The sequence below is a fragment of the Neovison vison genome, chromosome 3 (genome assembly GCF_020171115.1).
Source record: "Neovison vison isolate M4711 chromosome 3, ASM_NN_V1, whole genome shotgun sequence".
In the NCBI taxonomy this organism is placed as follows: Eukaryota; Metazoa; Chordata; class Mammalia; order Carnivora; family Mustelidae; genus Neogale; species Neogale vison.
The window spans coordinates 198,674,559-198,698,206 of record NC_058093.1 but is presented as its reverse complement, the minus strand read 5'-3'; positions in this window follow the sequence as shown (position 1 = coordinate 198,698,206).

Here is a 23,648-nt window from a genome sequence, read left to right as displayed (position 1 = left end):
TATAAATTCAGAAGGTTCCCAGCTGAATCAGCCTTCCTGTCCACGGGCCAAGAAAAAATCCTCCCGGCGGCCCGGCCCGGGGGAGAGAGCTTCCCGGCTGCCTCTTGCGGGATGCAGGATGCTGGATGTCGAGGAGGCTCTGGGGGAGTCTCACAAAGCCCCGGCCTCGGCTGGGGAGGCGGCGGGGACCATCTGGCGGAGTGCGGGACGCGTCCGGGCCAGACGGAGGAGCAGCCTTATTTGCTGTGTATTGTGTGTTCCGTTTCTGAAAACACTCCACGCACATGCTTCAAGTGCGTGGCTTGCAGCCAGCTGGGACCCGGGGTGGGGTACTTCCGAAGTGAGGGAGGAGGGGGCTGGGCCTGTCCTCAAAGTCCCCACCCACCCCACTGGCCCCGCCCGCCCGTTGGCGTCCTGCTCCACCGCCCTCCCCCCTCGCTGCTCCCCATCCTTCCCCGCCCGCCTCCCCTCTCCCCGCCCTCCACCTTCCCCCTCCGCCCCCCTCTCCTTGGCCTGGGTCTAATGTTCCTCTGTTCAGGCTCTCCATCCTTGCTCAAATGTCACTTCCCCTTACAAGAGAAGGGGAGCCCACTGCCAAACTCTGCTGAGTTTATCTCCGTGAGGTTGGCTCAGGGAGCTGTTTTTTAATTTTGGTAATTTGAATAAGTTGCTAGTGTATAAAAGCCAGGAGAGTCTACATAAAAATCTGGATGTTCAGCTTCTTTTGAAAATTCCAAAAATCTGGCCAGCCTATGCTGTCAGCATGACCACAATGAGCCCCCGGGGTAGGTGGGGAGGAGGTGGGTGGCTGCCCCTTTAGTCTGATCCCACTTTTCTGCTCCCATGTTCGCTCATTCATTCACTCATTCAAAAGCACTGGGACCTGTCACCGTGCCCGAGTCTTTGTGGCATTTAGACTCTCACAAGGGAGACAGACGCTAAACCCTAGACCAGTGCATATATAATATAATGTCACATGGTGATAAGTGTTACTAAGGAAATATATAGCAGGGAAAGGGAACGGGTGTGGGAGGGACTGCCGGGAAAGGCAGACCCATCAGGGCCCAAGACAAAGAATGATGTTTTCTTGCTGAAAGGAACAGCAGGTACAAAGGCCCTGAGGCTCAAAACTGTTTAATGTGTCTGAGGAGCAGCAAAAAGGCCAGTGTTGCTGGGAGGGAGGGAGTGAGGGGTGGCCGGCTGGGCCTCCTTTGGAATAGAGAATCCGGACAGACCAGGGTCTGGGGTACCTTGAGTGGAGCCTGTTGCTGCTTGAGACTCTGCGCAATGGACGCAATGAATCCTGGGAGATTTTCCCAACTTTGAGGACGCCAGGTGTTTTGATCCGGATTCTCAGCCTCTTCCGAACCAGCTTCGGGTGGTCCTGGCTGGGGGTGGGGAAGGTGTAACCATTGGTAGTTAAAGCTCCAGTTGCCTGGGTTCTGATCCCCTCTCCCGCCCCCCCCACCCCTCCTCTCCGGCAGGGAGTCTCCCCATCTGCCAGTAACCGGAACCCACGTCAGGGGGCTGTTGTTCGGTTAAGTGAAAATCTGTGTGCACATCGATGTAAAAAAATACCTACGCCAAATGTTTAGACAGGTGCCAGGCTCATACAAAGTGCTGTGTAACTTAGCGATTTCAGTTTAGGGAGCCAAGGAAAACGATTCTTTAAGGGAGTGGCTCTCCAACATTTTGGGTTCTGGATGCTGCAAAGCTTGCAACTTATGGAGGACGCCAGAGAGGTCTTTGTGTGACGTGCGTCTTGTTATTTGGGGTTTCTCTGATTAGAGATTGAAATTAGTAAAATTTTAAAACACGCATTAATTCATTTAAAAAGTGATAATATGCTCATTACATGTTAATGTCAAGAATGTATCCTTATAAAAAAAAAAAACACTTTTCCCACCCCAAACGAAGAAGTCAATGAGAAGAGCGGCACTGTTTTACTCTCGGCTAAATCTCCTTCGTGTTCACGGTGGGCAAGGAGTTAGTTCCGAGTGTCTGCGTCTGCACCCTGCACCCTGTCTGTCATCTCTGCTGAGGAACAGGAAGGAAAGCCGGATCACCAACCCGGGGCTGTAAAAGGTAGACCCGTGGACATCCCCCCAAAAGGGACTCAGACTCCCGGGGCCCTCCATCCGCATTTTGAGAACCGCTGGTTTAGGGGGACCCTTCAGGCTGTGGAGGGGGCATGTTGCTGGCTGTTTCCTGGGGGTTCGTGGAGGCGCTGGGATCTGGCAGGATGGGAGGGAGGTGAGACCCAGCCCAGGTCTGGTGCAAGTGCAAGACCAGTGGGTGAGGCGGCCAGTAAAGGGGGAGTTGGAACACGGAATGCAGTGAACCCTAATGGGGGGGAGGGGCGGTGTGCAGGCCTTTGGGGGAACATCACATCTTTCCTCGGGAGGGGAAAGAGCCAGAGTCCCCTGCTGGTGCCAGAAAGTTTCCATACTAATCATAATTTTCATACTGGCCCCCAGGCCTGGGTCCCTCAGTTCTGGCTCTGTGTGGGTCAAGGAAGGTGCCCTCTGACGGCTGCCATTGACTTCACTATGCCCCAGTACGCCCGTGATGACGCGGAGGACACTGAGCTTTCTGCCACCCAGCACGGAGTCAGGGGGTGTGGGTGGCAGAGCCCGAGAGGGCTTCCTGAGCCTGGGGGTGCCGCAGGGACAGCAGCAGGCAGAGCTGGGAAGGTCCTGCTTCCCCAGCATGAGGCCTGAAGGGGGCTGGGTGGGCGCTGGTTGGAGGGGGGCGGGAGAGCCTAGGGGCTCAGGAACAGAGGGCTGCCCCTGAGAAGTGGGGAAGCATCTGCCGCTTGCCAGCAGCTCTCAGACCCCTGGTTTCTCATCTGTAACCAGAGAGCCCTACATGGTTCTGAGAATGAAAACCCAGCTCATCTGCGGCACCCCCACCAGCAGGACTTTCACCAGGGCTCACTTGGGGCCCCTTCGTGTGATGACTATTCATGCAAGCGTGCCCTCGTGGGGAACTCGCATCTTTGCTGCATCCCTAACGGTCTCTCCTTCCTTTACCAGACTTGGCAGCTCTGCCTGGGGTCTAGCATCCTTATCCCCAATCTACAGGAGAAAAGACTGAGGCAGGGTGTCAAGTACCTGCACCCAGGACACGTGCAATTCCCTGCTCCGCCATCACGAAGCAGGAGAACAAAGCATCTGGACAGAAATTCTTCCGGGAATAGAAAAGAAAGTCAAAACCCCAGTGTGGGGTCGTTAACTGCCCCGTCTTGCTCTGCAACGAGCGGTTCTTGGGTTATGGGATGCCGGGTGCTATTCCTGGGAGAGTCCTGAGCGAGTCAGGTTCTGCTACCCTATTTCCCATCCCACGTCTGGGAGAGTAGAGGAAAAGAGGGTTTTGAACAAAGCCCCAAAGTCCCCCATCCGTGGGGGCCTTCCCTCCTTGGACCCCAGTGAAGCGGATCTTCTGGCCCCGAGAAGGGGTGGCGGGGTGGGCAGGTGGCCGCGAGGGCTCACAGGAACAGGCACGGCCGCTTGGGCCCGCCAGAATGACCTCATTTGCTTATCCCAGGATTTTAATAAGATGATTGTACCAGCCGGCGGGGGAGGCAGCCAAGGCCAAGAAGAAGGGGTCATTTCACACCTGTCTCACACCGGAGGGGTTGGCAGATGGACCTGGGTGACCTAGGGTGTTTGGCCTGCTGGCTGGGATCAATCCTTATATGACAGATAATATGAAACCCTGCCTTGTTGAGCCCAAGGTCCTCTGGGGGCTGATAGCCAAGAAGTGAACATTGACACCAGTTTCCACCTGGAATTCCCTGAAACACTGACCTTATTCACTGTGCTCGCCACAACCACGTGCAGAGGAAACCAAAGGAGTGTATCTGGAGTCTGGTCTGCTACTTCCTGGCTGTGTGTCCTTGGGCAACTTGCCTAGCCTCTCTGAACCTGTTTCCTCATCTGTACATAAGAATGTGTTTAGTTGATATTCTTGTTACTTGGTTCAATCCCTCAATCCTTTGAGAAGGTCAAAGGAGAGAGATTGGATTGTTGTTTTATTGGTTTTTGGTTTTTTTGTTTTGTTTTGTTTTATGTCAGAATGGAGGTTCAGAGAGGCAAGAGTGGCTTGTTCAGAGTCCCAGAGCTCTAGGATGAACCTGGGATTTGAACATGACTTTGCAAAGCTAATGCCTATCTCCTCCCCTAGCATACCTAGGCTGCCCGAGAAGGTGAGTAAAATGAAGACACACCATCAGGGAGATGATTGCTTCTTGTTTTTCAAACTGTGGCGTCTGGACCAGCAACATCAGGCTCATCTGGGTGTTTGCCAGAAATGCAGAGTCTCAGGCCCCACCAGAAACCAGGTGAATCTTGTCTTTTAGCAGTCTCCCCAGATGACTGGTGTGCACAGTAAAGTTTGAGAAGCACTGGGCTAGATCGAGATTTCCTAGAGTATGTTCAGGGTAATGAGAGTAAATGTGATTAAAAGAAAAGCTACTGAGGGGAGGAGGGTTGTGACCAAATCAATCTGGGAAGGACAAGATTAAACAAAGAGAGAATGCAGGCCTTATCAGGGCATTTAATGTAGACCGATACCTTGTGTGTCTGGAGGAGATATATTGCAATTATATCACAGGAACAGTGCTTTTTAGAAATTCCTCCTGTTCTGCTGAATATGCTGGGGGAAACCCTGGGTGTTGGAGATCCGATTGATAAAGTCGCAGCTCCCATGTGTTTGGCACTTACTATGCACCAAGCCTGGGCTCCTCTATATGGTAGTGTCTGACTTTCATCCTCAAAGTGACTTCATAATTCAAGGTGGCTCCTGGAGCTCTAGCCATTGTGTCTGCATCCCAGCAGCAGGAAAGAGGAACGAGACCACTGTCCCCCTGAGTCATCCTCCTTTGAGAAGTCTTCCTGGAAGTTCCACTGAACACTTCTGCCTTCATTCACCGGCCAGATTTAGCCACAAAGAAGGCCGGGAAAGGTCACCCAGCTCAAAACCAAAATAAAAATGTCCTTTTTAGTTTTTTTCTGCTCAGATAAGCTTGAGAAATGTTGATAAACATGAAGGGAAACAAGCTCCTTACTGTAGGACTGCCCAGGTGAATCAAGGAGCTACTGATAACAGAAGCTCTAGTTTAAATGGCTTCCTGGAGGGAAGTGTTATTATTTCACGACACACGAAGAGAGGGAGAGGGATGGTTGATTTGGTCGATTTGGCAACTCACTGTTGTCATTGAGGATCTGGGCTCTTTCTGTGTTTGTGTTCTGCCATCTTTAGGCTCATGTGCTCATGGCACAAGATGGCTGCTGTTGAGCCAGACATCCCGTCACAATGTTCAGAGGGCAGCAGAGTGAATATCCTTTCCTTGGGGCTATGGGTAGAGACAAGGAAAGCTTTCCCACCGCCACAGGACACACTTCCCTATTGCTAGAATTTGCTGTGTGACATCGCCTAGGCCAGTTGTGAACAAGGGAGGCCTGGGGGTGGGGGCGGGATCCTCCCCATAATTGGCCTAAATCATTGCTGTCCACATGGGGCAGGAGTGGGACCAAGTTAGCACCTGGACAAAATCAAGGTTCTGCCGGCAGGGAAGGGGAAGGGTTAATGAGGCAAAACCAACAAGGCTGGTCATAGAGACCACAGTTGTGCAAACACATTTTGTGTAATCCCCACGTGGAGGGAAGGTGCCCCGGCCACCACCCGGAGAGCCAGCTCCTTGTGGGGAAGGGGCTGGACAGGGTGGGAGGCCAGCACATTTGGACCAAGTGGACTGGAGAAGAGATTGCATGAGATTAATGTTCTGCCCAAGCTGTGTGTTGGAAATGTGGTATTAAATACTTTTCTGATACCCAAAGCCCCCCTTATTAAGGTGGAGGTGGAGAGCAGTGGCTGAGATCCCCCTCCAAGGAAGGGCCTTTTGCCCCAGCTTTGGGTGCCTCTGTTGGCAGATGGCCTCAGCTGTCAGCCCCTCTAGGACACCCCATGGCTGCAGAGCCCTCTTCTCCGGGTCATGGCCCTCCTGGAACTCTCCTCATCTGATGACTCAGCACTTCTCAGCAAGGTAGGGGGTGGAGTTTTACACACACACACACACACACACACCACCACCACCACCACCACCACCCTCGGGGGACATTTGGCAGTGTCTGGAGACATTTCTGCTTGTCACAGCTGGGGAGGGAGTGACGCTGGCATCTGGTGGGTTGGGGTCAGGGATCTGCGCAGGCAGCCCCCACAACAAAGGACGATCAGGCTGCAGCTGTCCGCGGTGCCCAGCTGGGGAAGACCCTGAGTGCTGATGAAGACAGGGATGAAACCCTGGCGGCTCGGCCTCCTGCGGGACCCTGAGAGGCCAGTCCAGCTCCAGAAACCCCCATGAGGGGGACGGCTGAGCAGCCCTCTCCCTCTGCCTCTCCCATGTCCTTTCCTGCCCTTCCACAAGGTGGATCTCAAGGGCACACCTTAATAGACTGTGCATTTCACCTCCCTCTCAGAGTCTGCACCTCTGGGGATGCGAAAGGAGACAGTCGTTCTCCAGGAAAATTCTAGCAAGGCAAAAATCTGCTATGCATTCTGTAGGCAGTGAAAACTGCAAATCTCTGACTCCCAAGATAACCACTGTTCATCACCGGTGGATGTTCATCCTGAGTTGTTTTTTTTTTTTTTTTTCTCCCCAGGCATCTGGTAGGTACCTGTTCTTTGTGCTGGCCAGCTTCCAAGCTCTTTCTGGTAACCAGGCCTGGCCTTGGGGATCACCATCTCCTATGCACAGGCCACCACGTTTGCCAGGACTTGACTCCTTGCATCTCCTCCCCCAATCCCCCTCCCCAAATGGGCAGAGGACCCAGGCCTGCCTAATCAGCACAGTCCTGCTTCTGACCTCTGTGATTGGTTCAGCAGTGGGTATGTGTTCCAAGCAAGGCAGGTGAGCGTCAATCTGAGGAATCTGTTGGAAAAAAGAAGAATGCTTTCTGCTCTTGTTGCTTAGAAGGTAGAACAGAAACCTGGAGCTGCCAGGTGGAGAGAGACTGCTTGAGAAGAAAGCCAGAACAGACACAAACCGAGCAGAGAGGTGGGGAGCCTGAGATGGCCTGGCAAAGGTAGTAAGTCCTGGATCAAGCTACACCTGAAGACACATTCTTGTTTTTTCTTTCTTTCTTTCTTATCAGCCAGGACAATAATTTCCATTTTTTTCGTCATTGAGTCCCTGTTATGAGTTGAATTGTGTTCCTTCCCTCAGAATGATATGTTGAGGGGTGCCTGGGTGGCTTAGTTGGTTAAGCAGCTGCCTTTGGGTTGGGTCATGACCTCAGGGTACTGGGATCAAGCCCCACATCGGGCTCCCTGCTCAGCGGGGAGCCTGCTTCTCCCTCTCCCTCTGCCGCTCCCCCTGCTTGTGCGCTCTTGCTCTCTCTGTCAAATAAATAAATGAAATATTTTTTTAAGAAAGAATGATATGTTGAAGCCTTAACCCCCAGGATCCCAGAATTTGACGGTATTTGAGAATAGGGTCTTTACATAGGTAATCAAATTCAGATGAAGTTATTAGGGCAGGCCCTAGTCCTGGATGACTGGAGTCCCTATAGCAAAGTGAAATTTGACAGAGACAGACATACACGGAGGGACGAATATGTGAAGACACAAGGGACAGTGCCATGTGACTATAAGGTTGTGTCTACAAGCCAAGGAATGCCTAGGATGGCCAGAAAACACCAGAAGCTCAAAGAGGCAAGGAAGGGTCTTGCCTAGAGTCATCAGAGTGTGGCTTTGCTGACACCTTGGTTTTGGACTTCTGGCCTCTAGATCTGTGAGATAAGAAATTCCTGTTGTTTGAAGTCTCTTGGTTTATTGTACATTGTCACGGCAGTCTAGGAAACTAATACAGTCATGTTAGTTTGTCTAGATCACTTGGAAGCGAGAATTCTGAATAAGAGCATTATAGCAATTATTTACAAAAATAGTAAGCTTCCTATTTGAAATATCAGAATCTAACATTTTAAGTAGGACCCAGACTACTTGCACCGAGTTTGCCTCCCTCCATTCTTTTTTCCCGTCAGTATCCCTAGTTAAGTCCGACCTTTGCAAGCCACATCCCACTCCCATCCCAGGAGAATGTGTGATAATTTGGACCCCGTGGTTGAGTCAAATATGCTTTGGATTATCCTTGTAAAAGGGTTTTTTTTCCCATGACCCTGTCCCAGACTGCCATGAATACCACTGAACTGTGAGGTTCAGTAGAATGCCACCTGTATTTTTGGCTTTAATGATTCATATTTTAATGTGTGTTCAAACACAGTAACTGGCTCATCCAACCTGAGATCTCACAAATATCATTGTTCAAAGTATCCGAGTCCTGGCACTCACACAGGAAAAGGGGGAGAGTTTATGAAGGTGGAAGCCGGGTGTAGGTTTGCGAGATCAAGAAGAAACTGGAGCAGTGCTCAGGGCTAGCAAGAACAGGGAGCTGTTACCCGAAGACATGGGGAGCGGGTAGCTCCCAGAACCCAGAGGGAGCTGTAGCTGTAGGAAAGGAGTGACCCTCGGCAGAAGAACATGTTATGATCACAGTGAGGCTGAAGGGGTGTGGGGGAAATACTCCAGCCTCTCTCTCCTGCTGCCTGACAGTCTTCCATCAGTGCCTCCTATTGGCTGAACCCAGCAGAGTGCAAGGGAGCCTGGGTAATGTAGTCCACAGAATCAGCCCCCAGTGCACAGAGCTGGGAGGGTTTGGAGAGGCAATGAAAGATAGCCAGAATACTTAAAATGAGGCTATACTAATGTAAATTTTTAAAAAAAGATTTTATTTACTTATTTGATAGAGATCACAAGTAGGCAGAGAGGCAGGCAGAGGGGGAAGCAGAGAGCCCGATGTGGGGCTCGATCCCAGGACCCTGGCATCATGACCTGAGCCTAAGGCAGAGGCTTTAACCCACTGAGTCAGCCAGGTGCCCCTATGCTAATGTAAATTTTAAGGAAACTGTGAAATACCCCCCCATCCCTCTCTCCCTCTCCCCTCTGGTCTGTCCTGATGCTCCCCACTGATCAGTCACAACCAGAGGTGGGAGCGGAGGAGGTTGGTTGATGCGGGTCTCGTGGGTCAGCCCCAGCAGGAACAGCAAGGAAGACCTAGATTGAGATCATTTCCCCGAACCATCCTCATTTTATGGCTGAGGAACAGGAGGAGGTCGAGTTCCTTGCTCCTGAGCGAGCAAGCCGTAGAGTCGGGATTTGAACCCAAGACCTCATGGCTCCCGACTGCCAGCTCTCCCCACCAGCGCACTGGAAGCAGGGCGTGCCCATGTTGGGAGCCCAGCCACGTGAGCACATGGAGCGCCTGTGCGTGTGTGTGTGCGTGAGTGCATTTGCTGCTGCTTCGCACACCCACCTGGTGCCGGGCGCCTTAGCCCCCGGGCATGTGTTTCTGTGGGTGTTTCTTTTTTTCCGATCTCTGTTACCACCAGCAAGTTTCAAAAGCAGCCAGAGAGAGAGAGAGAGAGAGATGAAATGACACTTTTACTAAACAGGAACCATCTCCCACCATCTCCGCACGCTCGAGGTGCTTCTGTGTCTAATTAGGGGTTGTGTAGTTCGGAGTGTGAATGTGAAACACCGCGCTCAGCAGGCAGGCAGGCGGAGGCGAGGCAGACACCCCGACTCCCGGGAAGCAGGGGCCCCTCCGTGGCCCTGGGGAGGCTGTCTGCTCCATGGAGACCATGCCAGCGCCCCATGCGGAGCGACAGAAGGGCCACGTGTGCACTAATGGGTCCTCCGTGTGCATGAGGTGCCAAGGCCTCTTTTATCTGTATCATCACCACTGATCCTTGAACTTGAGTGGGAGGGGGAAAGGATTTAATGTAGGTGAGGACTGGCTCCCTATGATTTCATTTCCTCCCTGCCACAACCACGGAGCTCTGGTGACACCCAGCAAAATGAGAGAATCGCCGTCAGTGGAGCTCTGGCCAAGGGCAGGTCCGAAAGTCTACGCTAAGAGTCCCCCATTATGGCAGGACCAGATCCTGGTGGAAATCTTGGGTTCTGGAATCCCAGTTCCTGGGTTAGACCTCCACCTCTGATGTCTCTCTGCGCTATGATGGGGGACTTACCTGCTCTGTGTCTCAGTTCCATCATTTGGAAAGCGGGAGCGGGAGTGACCACAGGACCCCCTCCAGGGGTCAGTGAGCGAGTGCCTGTAAAGGGCTTAGCACAGTGCCGGGCTTGTGATGCGCAGATGCAACTCGTTATTTGCAAACATTGTGTCTCCACCCTGGGATGGGACATTTGCTTCTCTGTCCTACCTCCAGAACCTCCCTGCTACCCATTTGGGACACGTCAGAGCGGGAATGTTTGTGGAATGAATTATTGATTGACTTGGGCAGGTTGCTATGTGGAGAGCATTCAGATCCAAAGGCTGGTAAGACAGATTTAACTCTGATGGGGCTGGAGCTCCCCTGGGAGGTAAGGAGGTTCTGGGACCCTCCCATGCGGGGTTGGGAGGGAGGAACGGAGGCTTCCCACCCACAGCCTGTAAGGACCCGAGTTTTGCTGTCGTAGGTTGAATTGTATACCCCCAGATTCCTGTGTTGAATCCTTGAGCCCCGTGGTACCTTGGAAGGGACTGAATTTGGAAATGAGACCTTCAAAGAGATGATGGAGTTAACACAAGGCTGTTGAGGTGGCCCTCGTCCAACCTATGTGTCGTTCCTGTAGGAACAGAGAGCTACACCAGGGACGTGAGCGCAGAGGAAGGGCCATCCGAGGACACGGTGAGAACACAGGCTTCTGCAAGCCAAGGAGAGAGGCTGGGAGAATCAGGCCTTGAGCAGCCTGGCGCCTTGATCTTGGACTTCCAGCCTCCAACGCTGCGAAAGCATAATGTTCTGTTATTAAGCCACCCAGGCCGTGGTGGTTTGTTACCGCAGCCTGACCGACAAAGACACCTGCCAACAGCCACTGAGTGTGCTATCTCCAGCCCAGATCACGCCAGCAGGTGAGGCAGGCCAAGCCCACACCCTCACTGTAATCTCATAGGAGACCCCAGAGCAGAAGCACCCAGATGTGCTGCTCTCGAATTCCTGACCCAGGGAAGCGACACCAGATACATACTGGTGGCTTCATGGGTAAGTTCGGGGGAGTTGTTGCTCTGCAGCAGTGGTTGGCAAATACGAGAGGTGGATAGCCATGCGGGGGCCGCGTCTAGCCCCCAGGCTTGGCTTGACCCATGCAGCCCAAGGTCTGTAACGGAGAGAGAGAGAGACACAGCTTGCTTTTTCCTTCGGCAACTGCTCTATGCTTGGCATGTAGTCAATGCCCAACAAACACTTGTCAATGAATGAATAAGGAACCCTGAGATTTGTAGGCAACCCCCCGGGCAAAGGGATACTTAATCAGGACTACTTTTTTTCAGGACCATTTTTATTTATTTATTTTTTAAAGATTTTATTTATTTATTTGACAGAGAGAGATCACAAGTAGGCAGAGAGAGAGAGGAGGAAGCAGGCTCCCTGCTGAGCAGGGAGCCCAATGAGGGGCTGGATCCCAGGACCCTGAGATCATGACCTGAGCTGAAGGCAGAGGTTTTAACCCACTGAGCCACCCAGGCGGCCCTCAGGACCATTTTTAAAGTCCAGCAAGGGGAGACACCCTGAAAATTTCCCTTGGCAACTTTTCTGAACACCTAGCAACCTTTGATGTCGTGGATTTTCCGCTCAGATGTAGCCCAGTTTGCATCATTTGCAGCTTAAACTGGCCCCCCTTTTTTTTCTTTTCTGGCTTTTTGTTTAATTCCTGTTATTTGTTGAGCAGACATCTCCTGAGAACCACTCCTGAGACCTCTCCACGGAGGTGGTCGTCAAGGACGGACGGCGCCTTGCCCGTGAGGAATGAGAACGGGCACTGGGAGTCAGAGGTCCTGAGTCCCACTTTCTTCCTGTTACCGGGGACTCTGGTTTCCCATTTATAAAAATGAGGGCTTTGTGCTCCACGGTGGGGCCAGCAGCAGCCTTGATCATGTGCCAGTTCCTTGCAGTTGAGAGTGACCGCCCCAACATCCGGGTTGAGGATCCTGGGGTGATATTCAAGTTCAGTGGGAAAGAGAGCTGAGATTGATTAGTGATGTCTGCCAGGGTGTGGCCCAGGAAGGTGCTGGGTATTTGCCAACCCCGAGCTTGGCGGGCTCAGAATTTCCTGCAAAGTCTCTGACTCCGGGACACTCCGTGGGCCCCTGTGGAATGTCCATGCACAGATACGCAGCTGGTGGTGGTTGCAGCCAAGATCCATAGAGAATTCTGCACAGGGAAATGGTAGCTGGGGCCGGAGAACCTTCCCTGTGGGTCAGTGCTTCTGAGCCTGGCCGGCACACAGATGGGGGGCTTTTCCAGGCAGCGAGAGAGGAAGGCATGGGGTGAAGCGGGGGTGTTGACTCAGCTAGTCCCAGACATCCCAAGGAGTGAGATGAGACTCCCCTTGCCCTGAGCTCCTGGAGCCTTGTTTCGGCCTGAGGATGGGGCTCCCCGACGCGGAGGAAGCCGTGTGAATGTCTGCATCACCCCAGAGAGATTCAGAGCCTTGGGGGATTGGATTATATCAGGACTGAGGCCATGTGGAAATGCAATATTGATAATAATAGGAGAATAACAACCTCTACGTTGACTGTCGCTGATTGAGTGCTTACTGTATGCTGGGTGTGGTGAAGGCAGCTCATATGGCTTCTTCTGTGTGACCTCCAGGATGCCCCTAAGAGGCTGGTGCTGCCCTCAACCCTTGATGTCCACAGTAGCCAGGGCAGCCTTTGCAAACACCAACCAGGCCATTCTACTCCCCACTCTATAGCCCATGGCTCCCAGAAGATCTGAACTCGTCACACGACCTCCGAGATCTATGCCCACCTCTCCATCTCATGACCTCCCCTCTTCCCTTCGATTTGCTCTCCTCCATTCCTAAGGGCCTTCCTTCTGCTCTTCAGAATGATCCATTCCTGCCTCAGGACCTTTGCACTTGCTGTCCCCCTGCCCAAAACACCCTTCCTGCAGATGTCTGCATGTCCCTGTTCACCTCATGTCCACTGCCTTGTCTGGTCCCCTTTTCTAAATAGCCAGGACCCTCCCTGTAGCTTGCTGGTCCTCACTCTGCTGTGTCTTCTTCTTCACCATTGTGTCTCCCTGACATTATCATGGAATATTTCTTGTTCAGCTGCCTGTTGCCTGTCTCTCCATGGGAATCTCCATGGAGGTAATCCATGGAAGTTAATCTCCATGGAAACCCCTCCCCAGTGAGGGAAACTCGCTGCCCAAAGGCCACCCCAATGCCCTTTATTGTAGCAGAGAGGACAGTAACGTCCCCAAGGGGCGGTACACCTGGCTGCCTGAAGGTTATGACAAAGCCCCATGAGCCCAGCCTGAGGAGTGGCCTCTGGGAGAACAATTTCCCCCATGAAGTTCAGGACCGACTGTCCAGAGATTGATTCCCCTTTGGGAACCTGGCACCGTCTTTCACCCCTTGCCGCAAAAGAGGAGAAAGTCAAAGGACGGTCGGTCAGGATAAGCATGCCACACCAGTGCCAAGCCCTGCCACGAACCCTTGAGCCATATTGACTCATCTCCTTCTGCGAGGTCGGGAAGTCACCACTTCTGAGAGGACTGGCTTCCCTCCTCCCTGAAATCACAACATTTCCGACCACCAGGACCTGGTCAGAGTTTCCGAGGCAACGTTTTTTCTTAGTGGGGCGTCACATTACAGTGCAGCCGACATCGATGGTGGCTTCGTCTCGGCAAAATACAGTGTCAATGTGCCCACTTTCCAGCTGAGAAAATGGGGGCCCAGGGAGGCTGGCCTTGCTCAAAACCAGGGTGTGGGGAGTGGGGGAACCCAAAAGCCGGGCTGGGTGACTCCAGCCCCCACTGGTCTTGGAGACGCTGGCTTTTGTTGCGTTTGAATGTGCCCACCATGAACCAGTGCCGCTGGGCGCCAGCCCCCATCTTCCAAGCCCCCTGATACCACCCCCACCCCCACCCCCACCCTAGGGCATCTGGAAAGTGCCCTGGATGCGTCAGTGGCCCAGCATGCACCGGGGAGCACACAGCCCTGGGGAGCATGACTGTCTTTCTATTTATTGCCTGGGTAAAGAACATCTTGGCATTTTCCAGCAATTTTGGCAGCCAACAGATCTTTATCTTCAGAGGCAGAGATGAAAGACACCTGGCGAGGACAGGTGAACGCCCAACACATCTACCTTCTGCAGCGGCCCCGGGGCCGGGGAAACAGGGAGGCTGGGCTGGCTCTCCGTGACCACTGTCTTGAGGCTGGGATACCCCTCCATCCCCAGACAGGCCAGTGACCAAAGAACAGGAGGTGCCATGGCCTGATCACAGGGGACCAGGAAGAAGGGGGCTCCTGGGCTCTGAACTTGGGACTCCTAAGTCCACGATCACACCCACTCTGCATCGTGCGACTCCAGGTGAATAAGAACAAGACCAGAAGAAGTACCCTGGAGTGGTGAGAAGCAGACATGGGCCAAGAGAGCTGAGTTTGCGTCTTTGCTTTACCACGTAAGAGCTGTGTGACCTTGGGCAAGTCACTTCACCTCTCTGGGCTTCATTTTCCTCATCTGAAAAGTGAGGACAGTAACAGTAGCCACTTGAATGGATGGTTAGGAAAATTACATGAGTTAAAATATGTGAAGTGCTTAAAAAAACAGCGCTTGGCGTATGGTTATTATGTTATAAAAGCTAGCCACATTCATATGTCCACATCAATGTGTAGAAGAAAGGCGGGAAAGAAATGTATTAAAACTGTAGTGGACGTTCCTCACTATCACTAGCATTTTCTTCTTTAGAGTCCAAAATTTTTTCTAAATATTTATAATAAGCACCTTTTCTATTGTCCTAAAAAACAACCTCCTTTGGGGACACCTGGGTGGCCCAGTTGGTTGAGTGTCTTCCTTTGGTTCAGGTCATGATCTTGGGGTCCTGGGATCGAGTCCCTCGTCGGGCTCCCTGCTCAGTGGGGAGGCTGCTTCTCCCTCTGCCCCTCCCCTCTCTCATGCTCTCTCTCTCAAACTAATACATAAAATCTTAAAGGAAAAAAAAAAACCTTTAAAAGCTATAAGCTAAACTTCCTTTAATAAGGTGTCCTTGGCAGCCCCGTTGCCTCTGGAGGTGACAGCCCACCTTGGAGCTCATGGCTCTGGTCTCCAGCAGACAAAAAAGAAGGGGGTCACAGAGGCCTGGATGACACCGGGGCAGGAGACTGGACACAATGGGTCACTCGGGGACAGCGCGGGGGAGATGTGGAGCCAAGACTTCCGAGCTTGGTGCCAGGAGCCTTATTGGCCACTTTGGGGGCAGTTTGGAAGTTTCTACTAAAACTGAACTTCACCTCCTCTGTAACCCAGTAATTTCACTTGTTTGACACCCCATGCACCCCCAATTCTGCAGGGAAATGCCTCTGGAGATGTTAATGGCAGCTCTCTGCGATTGCGACTGCTCGAGCAAGCCGGGTAGCTGGCGACAGGGGGATGGAGCAATCGTGGTGGTGGCTCACGGTGAGATATTTAGTACAGCAAGGAGGAAGAGCTGCCTGTAACCGCACCCGACATGGTAGAGGAAGCTCCTCCTGGCAATGCCGGGGAGGAAACGCTGGGCACACAAGGGCACATAGCTCTGATTCCATTTGTACAAAATGCAAAACAGCCAAGATTGGATTGTTGGGATGGAGGCGGGGATGGTGGCTACCTAGGGGGAGCCCTGGGGGGAGTGGCTGAGGGGAGTGCAGGGGCTTCGGGCAGCTTCCGGTGGCTTCCAGAAGCTTCCAGTCACATCGTCCGTCTGGGTGTTGGCCACCAGATGTGCTCACATCTAGAAATATATTGCGCTGAAAACTTATGACTTATTAAAAATGGTGTCTTTAAAAAAGATCTATTTATTTTAGAGAGAGAGAGGGAGTGAGTGAGAGAGAGCAGGGGTGGGGAGGGACAGAGGGAGAGAGTGAGAGAGAATCTCATGCAGGTTCCATGGTAGGCATGGAGCTGTGTGTGGGGCTAGGTCTCACGACCTTGAGATCATGACCTGAGCCAAAATCACAAGTGGGATGCTTAACCCATGCTTAACCCAGGCACCCCAACACTTAGATTTATGCCCTCTTTTGTATGGCACATATTTTGGTAAAGATGTGGGGGACAAAAGAGAGAGACAAGGTCAAGATGGTTTCCTCTTCTTCTGCTAGACATTGCTGTGTTCTCCTAAAAGGCTGGATCTGCTGCCGCCATTTTGTGACTGGGGGCGATCAGTCAAGTACAAAGCAAGGCCAGCAGAGCAGAAAGATGGAAGGATCCTGGATTCTTGGTGACCATGCTGAGACGCCGCAGAGGTGGGTCTAACTTCCCTCTCCTTGAACCTTGGGTGAGCCTTTGTGACTGCTTCGACCAGTGGGTGCAGAGGAAGTGAAGCTACATGACTTTGCAGCTTGGTCTTAGAGCTGGTAGGATCTCCACCCGACTCTCTTTTGGGGCATGCTCCGGACACCGAGCCATGGGCTGTCATGTAAGGAGCCCGGCTCTTCTGAGGCTGTCGTGCTGGAAAGAACACTTACAGCTGGGGCACCTGGGGGGCTTAGTTCTTAAGCTCAGGTCATGATCCTGGGGTCCTGGGATGGAGTTCCATGTCGGGCTCCCTGCTCAGCAGAGAGCCTGCTTCTCCCTCTCCCTCCTCCACTCCCCCAGCTGTGCTCGCTCGCGCTCTCTCTCTCTGACAAATAAATAAATAAAATCTAAAAAAAACTCACAAAAAAAACAACACTTACGTCTTAAGGCAGATACCTGAGGTGTGCCCAGGGTTTGAATCTTCCGAGCCCAGTGCCAGGGGCATAAAAGAAGATGGCGTCCAGATGACCCTGCGTGAGCCCTGATGCTTCCAGCCACATCTTCGAACTGCCAGAGCTCCGAACTCCCTGCAGAGCCGCTCCCAAGTTCATGACTCACAGAAACTGGGACTTAAGAACTGACTCTTGTTGCTTTAAGCCTCTACGTCTAGAGATAATTTGCTGTGCGGTCATAGACACCTGATGGTCACCTTTGTTCTGTGCCTTTATCAAATGACTCAAGTCTTTTTTATTGTTTAAGATAGGGTTAGCAAAATGTCTTGTAACGGACCAGAGAGTCATACTTTCGGCTTTGCAGACCTGGCGGTCTCTGTCACCAATAGTCAGCTCTGCTGTTGGACCATGAAAGCTGCCGGAGGCAATATTCAAACAAATGGGCATAACTTGGTTCCAATAAAGCTTTATTAACAAAACACAGAGCCAGCCCATGAGCAGTAGTCTGGGGACCCCTGGTTCAAGCCATTTTTGAGTTAGATTTCCTGTTACTTGTAATCCAAAGCATGCCACCGGTTAGAAACTCTCTAGAGAGCCTGGGGCTAAGGGCAGCCAAGAGAGGGTCTGTGTATGTGTGTGTGTGTGTGTGTGTGCGCGCGCGCACAGGTTCCTGGTGTGTGCACGGGCTCTAGATGTATGCACGGGCTCTGGGTGTGTGCATGGGCCCTGGGTGGGGCCCTACCCCCTCACCGTCTTATGGGCTCAGAAGAGAAGGGCTGCGTTCTCAGAGATCATGTCTTATCAAGAGGTGACCAGCTCCCTCCTTTCCTCCCTGCCGACTCCAGAATCCCCGGAAACCTTCCTACTGGACGCTGGGCCAGGCAGGCCGGCAGGCAGGAGCATGAGAACCTTTCCCAAACGGGGACCTTGGAGCTACAGCCAGGGGTGGGACAAGACCAGGAAAAAGGAGGAAGGGCAGAGGTGTGCAGTGGGGAGTCCTCCCTCCCGCAGCCCCTGCCCTGCGGCCTCCATAGTCCTGGAGGCATCATCACTATCACGTAGGGAGAGCCTCCTGTGTGCAGAGAGCTGGACTCCTGTTCACAAAGGCATAATGTGGGGAAGAACTCTCAGAGGTGGACCTTCTTCTTAGCCTCACTTCATGAATGAGGAAATGGGCAGCAGAGAGAGGAAGTCACTGTCCCCAGGACACACAGCAAGAACGAGGATTCACTCAGCCTGGCGGTTCCACACCCAGATACGATGACTATTCGATCTGAGCCAGAAAACCGCAATGGAGAGACGTGCTCAGCCACATCCCAGGGCCATAAATCTCTGCCCACCAGGGCCCCGCCCCCGGCCTCGGCCCCGCCCCCTGGTGTCCCCCGCCCCCGCCGCCAGCCGCCCTGCTCCCCAACCTCCACTAGGGTCTGCAGGGGGCTCGTGTGGGCGACACTGCTGCTAGCTGCTTCCTGGCTCATCTTGTTTGTTCCTATTATGTCAAGTAAGCCATTATAATTTTATGTTTTTTAGATTAACATTTTTGCTCAAGGGCATAGTAATTAGCACATGGCTGGGAGTTTATTCTGGGAGACAGTGAGGCAAAGTTTTCCCCCGTAAATCTTTGGAAAGGCCCGGAGGCTGCTGCACAGCCCACACAGACCCCGAGCCCCCTCCCTTTCAGGTTGGGGGGTGGGGTCATGCGCCTGGATTTCTGCCAGGGAGATTTTCTCCCCTTTTGCCTTTCCCTAGGGTGTACCTGGCACATCGTTGCTCAATAAATTCATATTAATTGAATGAATGGACCGAGGCTGCAGACCAGTGGCCCCATGGTCATATCCAACCCTTGATGCATCAAATCCAGCCAGCACAATATATTTTTGCAGAACTTAAATGACTCACTGCCCTTTCACGAGGAGGGCAATTTATAAGCATCTAAACTTCCAGCTTCTCTAGAAAGGTCAGGATTTCTGGCCACCTTGGGTCCCTATTGCCCTGTAGCAGCAAGTGGAAGAGGCTAGGTGTTTCTCTGCTCTCTAGATGGGGCGTGGGCTCCGATTTGCTGTAGTCCCCACCACTCCGTATTGCCTCCTAGCCAACCGCACTGTTCTCACATTACCCATCTGGCCGGCTGAGCGTTCATGTTTGGTACTCCTGATTTAGGAAGGCTCTCTCCCTTGGCTTAACACAAGTGAGTCTCTCGCTCACATGCCTGTTTGGGCTCGGGGTGGTATTTTAGGTGGAGGGGGCCCTGCTTTCTCCCATTCGTGTCTCAGGCTCCTGCCATCTTATGGTCCCACCATGTCCATGAGTTTCTTGTGACAGTGGCGTCAAGTAGGGCAACGAGAGATCAGGGCACACTTAGGGGAAGTTCGGAGGGGCCCACACAGGCAGGCTTATCCTTATATATATTTCCGCGCCCCCTTGAATCTTTTGTCTGGGGGATCAATTTCATGTCTGAAACTCTTCATTGCTTGGTCTGCCCCTCAAAAGCCCAGATGCTTGCAACCAAAAGCTCTGGTTTTGGAAACAGAGTAAGCTTTCACATGTTTATCTAGTCTGTTTTTCATTCAAGGGGGGCAATAAAATCCTTTGGGGTCTCATCTGGCAGAGGGCAAAGGGCAAGGAAGGAATCCTTGGTATAAAAAGGGCATCAGTTAGAAATCGTGTCCTGCCCAAGGTCAGATATGAAGGACAACATGCTCCGGCAGGACCCAGTGATTCCCCTCGTAGGCATCCACCTGAGAGAAATGCAAACCTATGTCCCATATAGTTTCTCACACCAGCGTTCACAGCAGCTTTGTTCGTAGTAGGTAAAGACAGGGAAAAGCCCAGTGTCCGTCAGCTGCTGGACAGATCAGTGATGGATGCCCGTGCTGAAACCCCATTCAGTGCTGAAAAGGAGGGACCTACGGATCCACATAGCGACGTAGGAAAGTCTCAGCCCCCGTTTCCTATAAGGGGCCACTTAGAATATTTCTGGTTTGTGTGATGTAGCATCTCGGGGCTGACCATTCAGCTGCACTCTTACAGTGCGGGAGAAACCAGCGACCTAGACTCATCCGTAAATGAGTGTGACTGTATTCTAATCCAACTGAGTCTGTGGGCACCGAAATTTCAGTTTCATATGCGTTTCATGAAATAGTCTTCTTTGGATTTTTCTCAACCTTTCAAACAGGTTGAAACCCAGATATTTTCATTCATTGGGGGTAGGGATGCAAAACAGTACAGTTACTTTGAAGATGGTACTTTCAGTCATTTATTTTTTTTATTACCTTTTTTTTATATTTTCATTTATCTATTTGACAGAGAGACGCAGGGAGAGAGGGAACACAAGCAGGGGGAGTGGGAGAGGGAGAAGCAGACTCCCCGCAGAGCAGGGAGCCTGATGTGGGACTCGATCCCAGGACCCCAGGATCATGACCCGAGCTGAAGGCAGATGCTTAACCGACGGAGCCACCCAGGTGCCCCTTTCCGGCAGTTTCTTACAAAGCTAAACATACTCTTACCAGACAACCCAGCAATCAAGCTCCTAGGTATTTTATCCAAATGAACCGAAAACACACGTCCATCTGAAAAGGTGTACAGGGATGTCTGCAGCAGCTTTATTCTTAATCTCCCAGACTGGGAGCAACCAAGATGCCCTCCAGGAGGCGAGGCGGTAAACCATGGTCCATCCGGCCAATGGGGTGTTACTCATTGCTAGAAAGAAATGAGCTGTCCAGCCGCGAAATGACACGGAGGAACCTTTAGTGCATATTGCTAAGTGAAAGGAACCAGTCGGGAAGGGCTACAGACTGTATGGTTCCAACAGTAGAACATTCTGGAAAGGGCAGAACTATGAAGAAGACAGTACAGACATCAGTGGTTGCCAGAGATTGGAGGACTTTGAGGGCAGTGGAAGTATTCCGTCTGCCGCGATCATGATAGGCACCTGTCACACATTGGTCCCAAGCTACAGCACCGCATGTAGACAATGCACTTGAGTGAATAATGATTTACCAGTACTGGCTCAGCATTCGGAACAAATGAGCCACACTCAGGCAAGACGTTCATAGGGGAGACTGGGAACAGGGGGACGGGGTTTGGAACAGGCTGCTTACACAAAACCCTCTGTGCGCTCTGCCCGATTCTCTGTCAATCCGAAACTATACTAGAAAAAAGGAAGTTTATTCATTATTTTTTTGAAGAAGAGAAATAAAAGTAAAAACCCTTCTTAGCTTACAGGCCTTAAACAAGCAGCCAGAGGGCCGGATCTGGCCCTGGGGGCCCCTGCTTGGGGGAGGAAGCTGGACCTACAGTCATCCATTGCCCTTCCAGTCTGGAGAACACAAGGGGGCTTCATAGTGACAACAAGAAGACGGGGGCGGGGGGGGGGGGCTGCTTGGAAGGTGGTGGGGTGTGAGTGAGTGACGGAAATGACCTCTGTGTCCCCTGGGGCTGCGGCACATTCTTCACGTGTCTGAACCAGGCCCTCCAAGTGGCTGCCTTTTGCGAAAAGAGGTCTCGGGACCCCCCAGGCTGTCGGCTCATGGGGGTCAGGGCTGTGTCTGTCCTGCTCCCCGCCCAGCATGACCGAGGACCTGCTCAGCGCCCATCTGAGTGAATGCATGAACAAAGATCCATCCCGCAGTCCGGGGCCGGGCGGGGGCAGGTGGGATGGGCTATAACCGGTGAGAGATGGTTGAGGTTTGAGGATTAATCAGGCCCACCAGCTCTCAGCCATAAAAGGGGATATAACCGGGCAAAGGCGGGGAGGCGGGAAGGGTCTGGTGAGTTTGAAGAAGCTGTTGGATGGGTGCCTGGGTGGCTCAGTGGGTTAAAGCCACTGCCTTCGGCTCAGGTTATGATCCCAGGGTCCTGGGATCGAGCCCCGCATCGGGCTCTCTGCTCAGCAGGGAGCCTGCTTCCTCCTCTCTCCCTGCCTGCTTCTCTGCCTACTTGTGATCTCCATCTGTCAAATTCTGTCAAATAAATAAATAAAATCTTAAAAAAAAAAAAAAAAAAAAAAAAGAAGCCGTTGGATGTGGTCTGAGCTAAGATTGGGAGGTCAAGCAGGGCCGAGGAGTTTTGTCCCCACGGCAGAGGAAACTGGGTGGTTTGTAGTCCCTTGTCCTTTGTATCTATTCAGAGGAAACTGGGTGGTTTGTAGTCCCTTGTCCTTTGTATCTATTCCTCCCCCGTACAGGTCAGACCCCCTCATCCAAGGTGGTGGCCCCAGGCCCTTGGGTCCCTCTGCCCCTGGGGTGGTGGTGAGGCGGCAGGGGGAGCCGAGGGCTTCCATGTCCTGAGGCTGGAGGTGGAAATTTCTAGATCCAGAGACAGACTCTGGGGTGAGCCAGTCCCAGGGAAAGAGTTCTCCTGACCCATTCCAAACCTGAAGCAGGGGTGGGTTTGGGGAGGCTCTCCACAAACACAGGTGTTTGGAAGGTGTCGTTCTTGCTGCTGTAACAGGTGGTCACAAACTTAGTGGCTCAAAGCGGCGCACACGTTCTGGGGTTCTGGAGGGCCGACACCAAACCAGACCCATGCGTGGACCTCGTCCTCCTTTCAGACGTACCTGCGTTTTGGGGCTCCTCTGACTCTGACTCCCCTACCTGCCTCTTGTGAGGGCTGTGTTGGTGACATCGGGTGGCCAGGATACCCCGAGATTATCTCTTCATCTCAAGGTCCCTTTTGCATCCGTAATGAGTTTTATTTTCCTCCTGAAACTCATACGTGGAAGCTGGAGCCCCCCGCACGCGGAGAAAGAGCCTTTCAACAGCTAATTTGGCGGAACCGACAGATACCGGGGTGGCCGTGTGTGCACAAGGCAATCGCTTACTGAGAACTAGACCCCTCCTCCAGGCCCGGGTCCTTCTGCGGCTGCCTCTGGCTGCCTGGGAGCTTCTGTCCCATGCCTCGGGTCCCGAAGCTTCTCTCCCGTGCAGCCCGTCCACCCAGCCCGTGGCCTTCTCTTCTGTCCTGCCTGTGAGGGGCCTGGTGGCTCCAGGAGCAGTCCCGAGGCCTTGCCTCACTGTCACGCAGGTGCTGTCACGCAGATGTTGGAGTCTCAGACAAGAGTCTGCCTTCGGCATTCTGGAAAACAAAAAAAGCTGCTTCCCTGGGGTGTTCTTTGATGGGAAACCAGAGCTCTGTTGCCTGGCGGCCCGCTGCCCCCTGAAAAACATCAGGCAGCCCCTGCCTGCATCCTGGCGGGGAAGGCCAGTGTCAACTCTGTGCAGAGGCTGCCGCTGGGGGCTGCAGGCAGCATGTCCCGGACGTGGCCAGGATGGGGCCGCTGTGCGCGGTGCTGTGACGAACTCCCCAAACCCAGTTCCCTCATGCAATTCATCCACTGTTCGTCCACTGATTGATCCCGCTGCCCTGGGAAGTGGGGCCACAGCAGTAAAGGAGAAAGACGATAGACCAACAAACAAGGTGGCTCAGGGATTCTGGGCAGGGGGAGGTGTACCTCCACAAAACAAAATGACATGGAAGAGTGACAGAAAGGGGTACGGCTGCTCTAGAAAGGCCCCTTGCCACACCACCCCCCCCCACGGTTGAGGTGATCTTTGACCCAAGCTGTGCCAAGATCTGGGGAAGAACATTCCAGGTAGGGAGAATGGCAGGTGCAAAGGCCCTGTGGCAGGACCAGCCAGGTGTGTCCAAGGGCCCATTAGGAGGCTTGTGTGGCTGGAGCAGAAGCACCAGGCCCAACACAGAGCCTCCCCCAACTCTCAGCTCTGTCTCTATTTCAGCCCAAAGCCACTGCTGGGCAGGTCAATGCCCTCTACTGCGTGGGCCCCGCCCATCTTCCCGCCACACTTCCCCATTCTCTGTGACCTCCTAGGTTTTCCTGCACCCTTGCTGTTACTCAT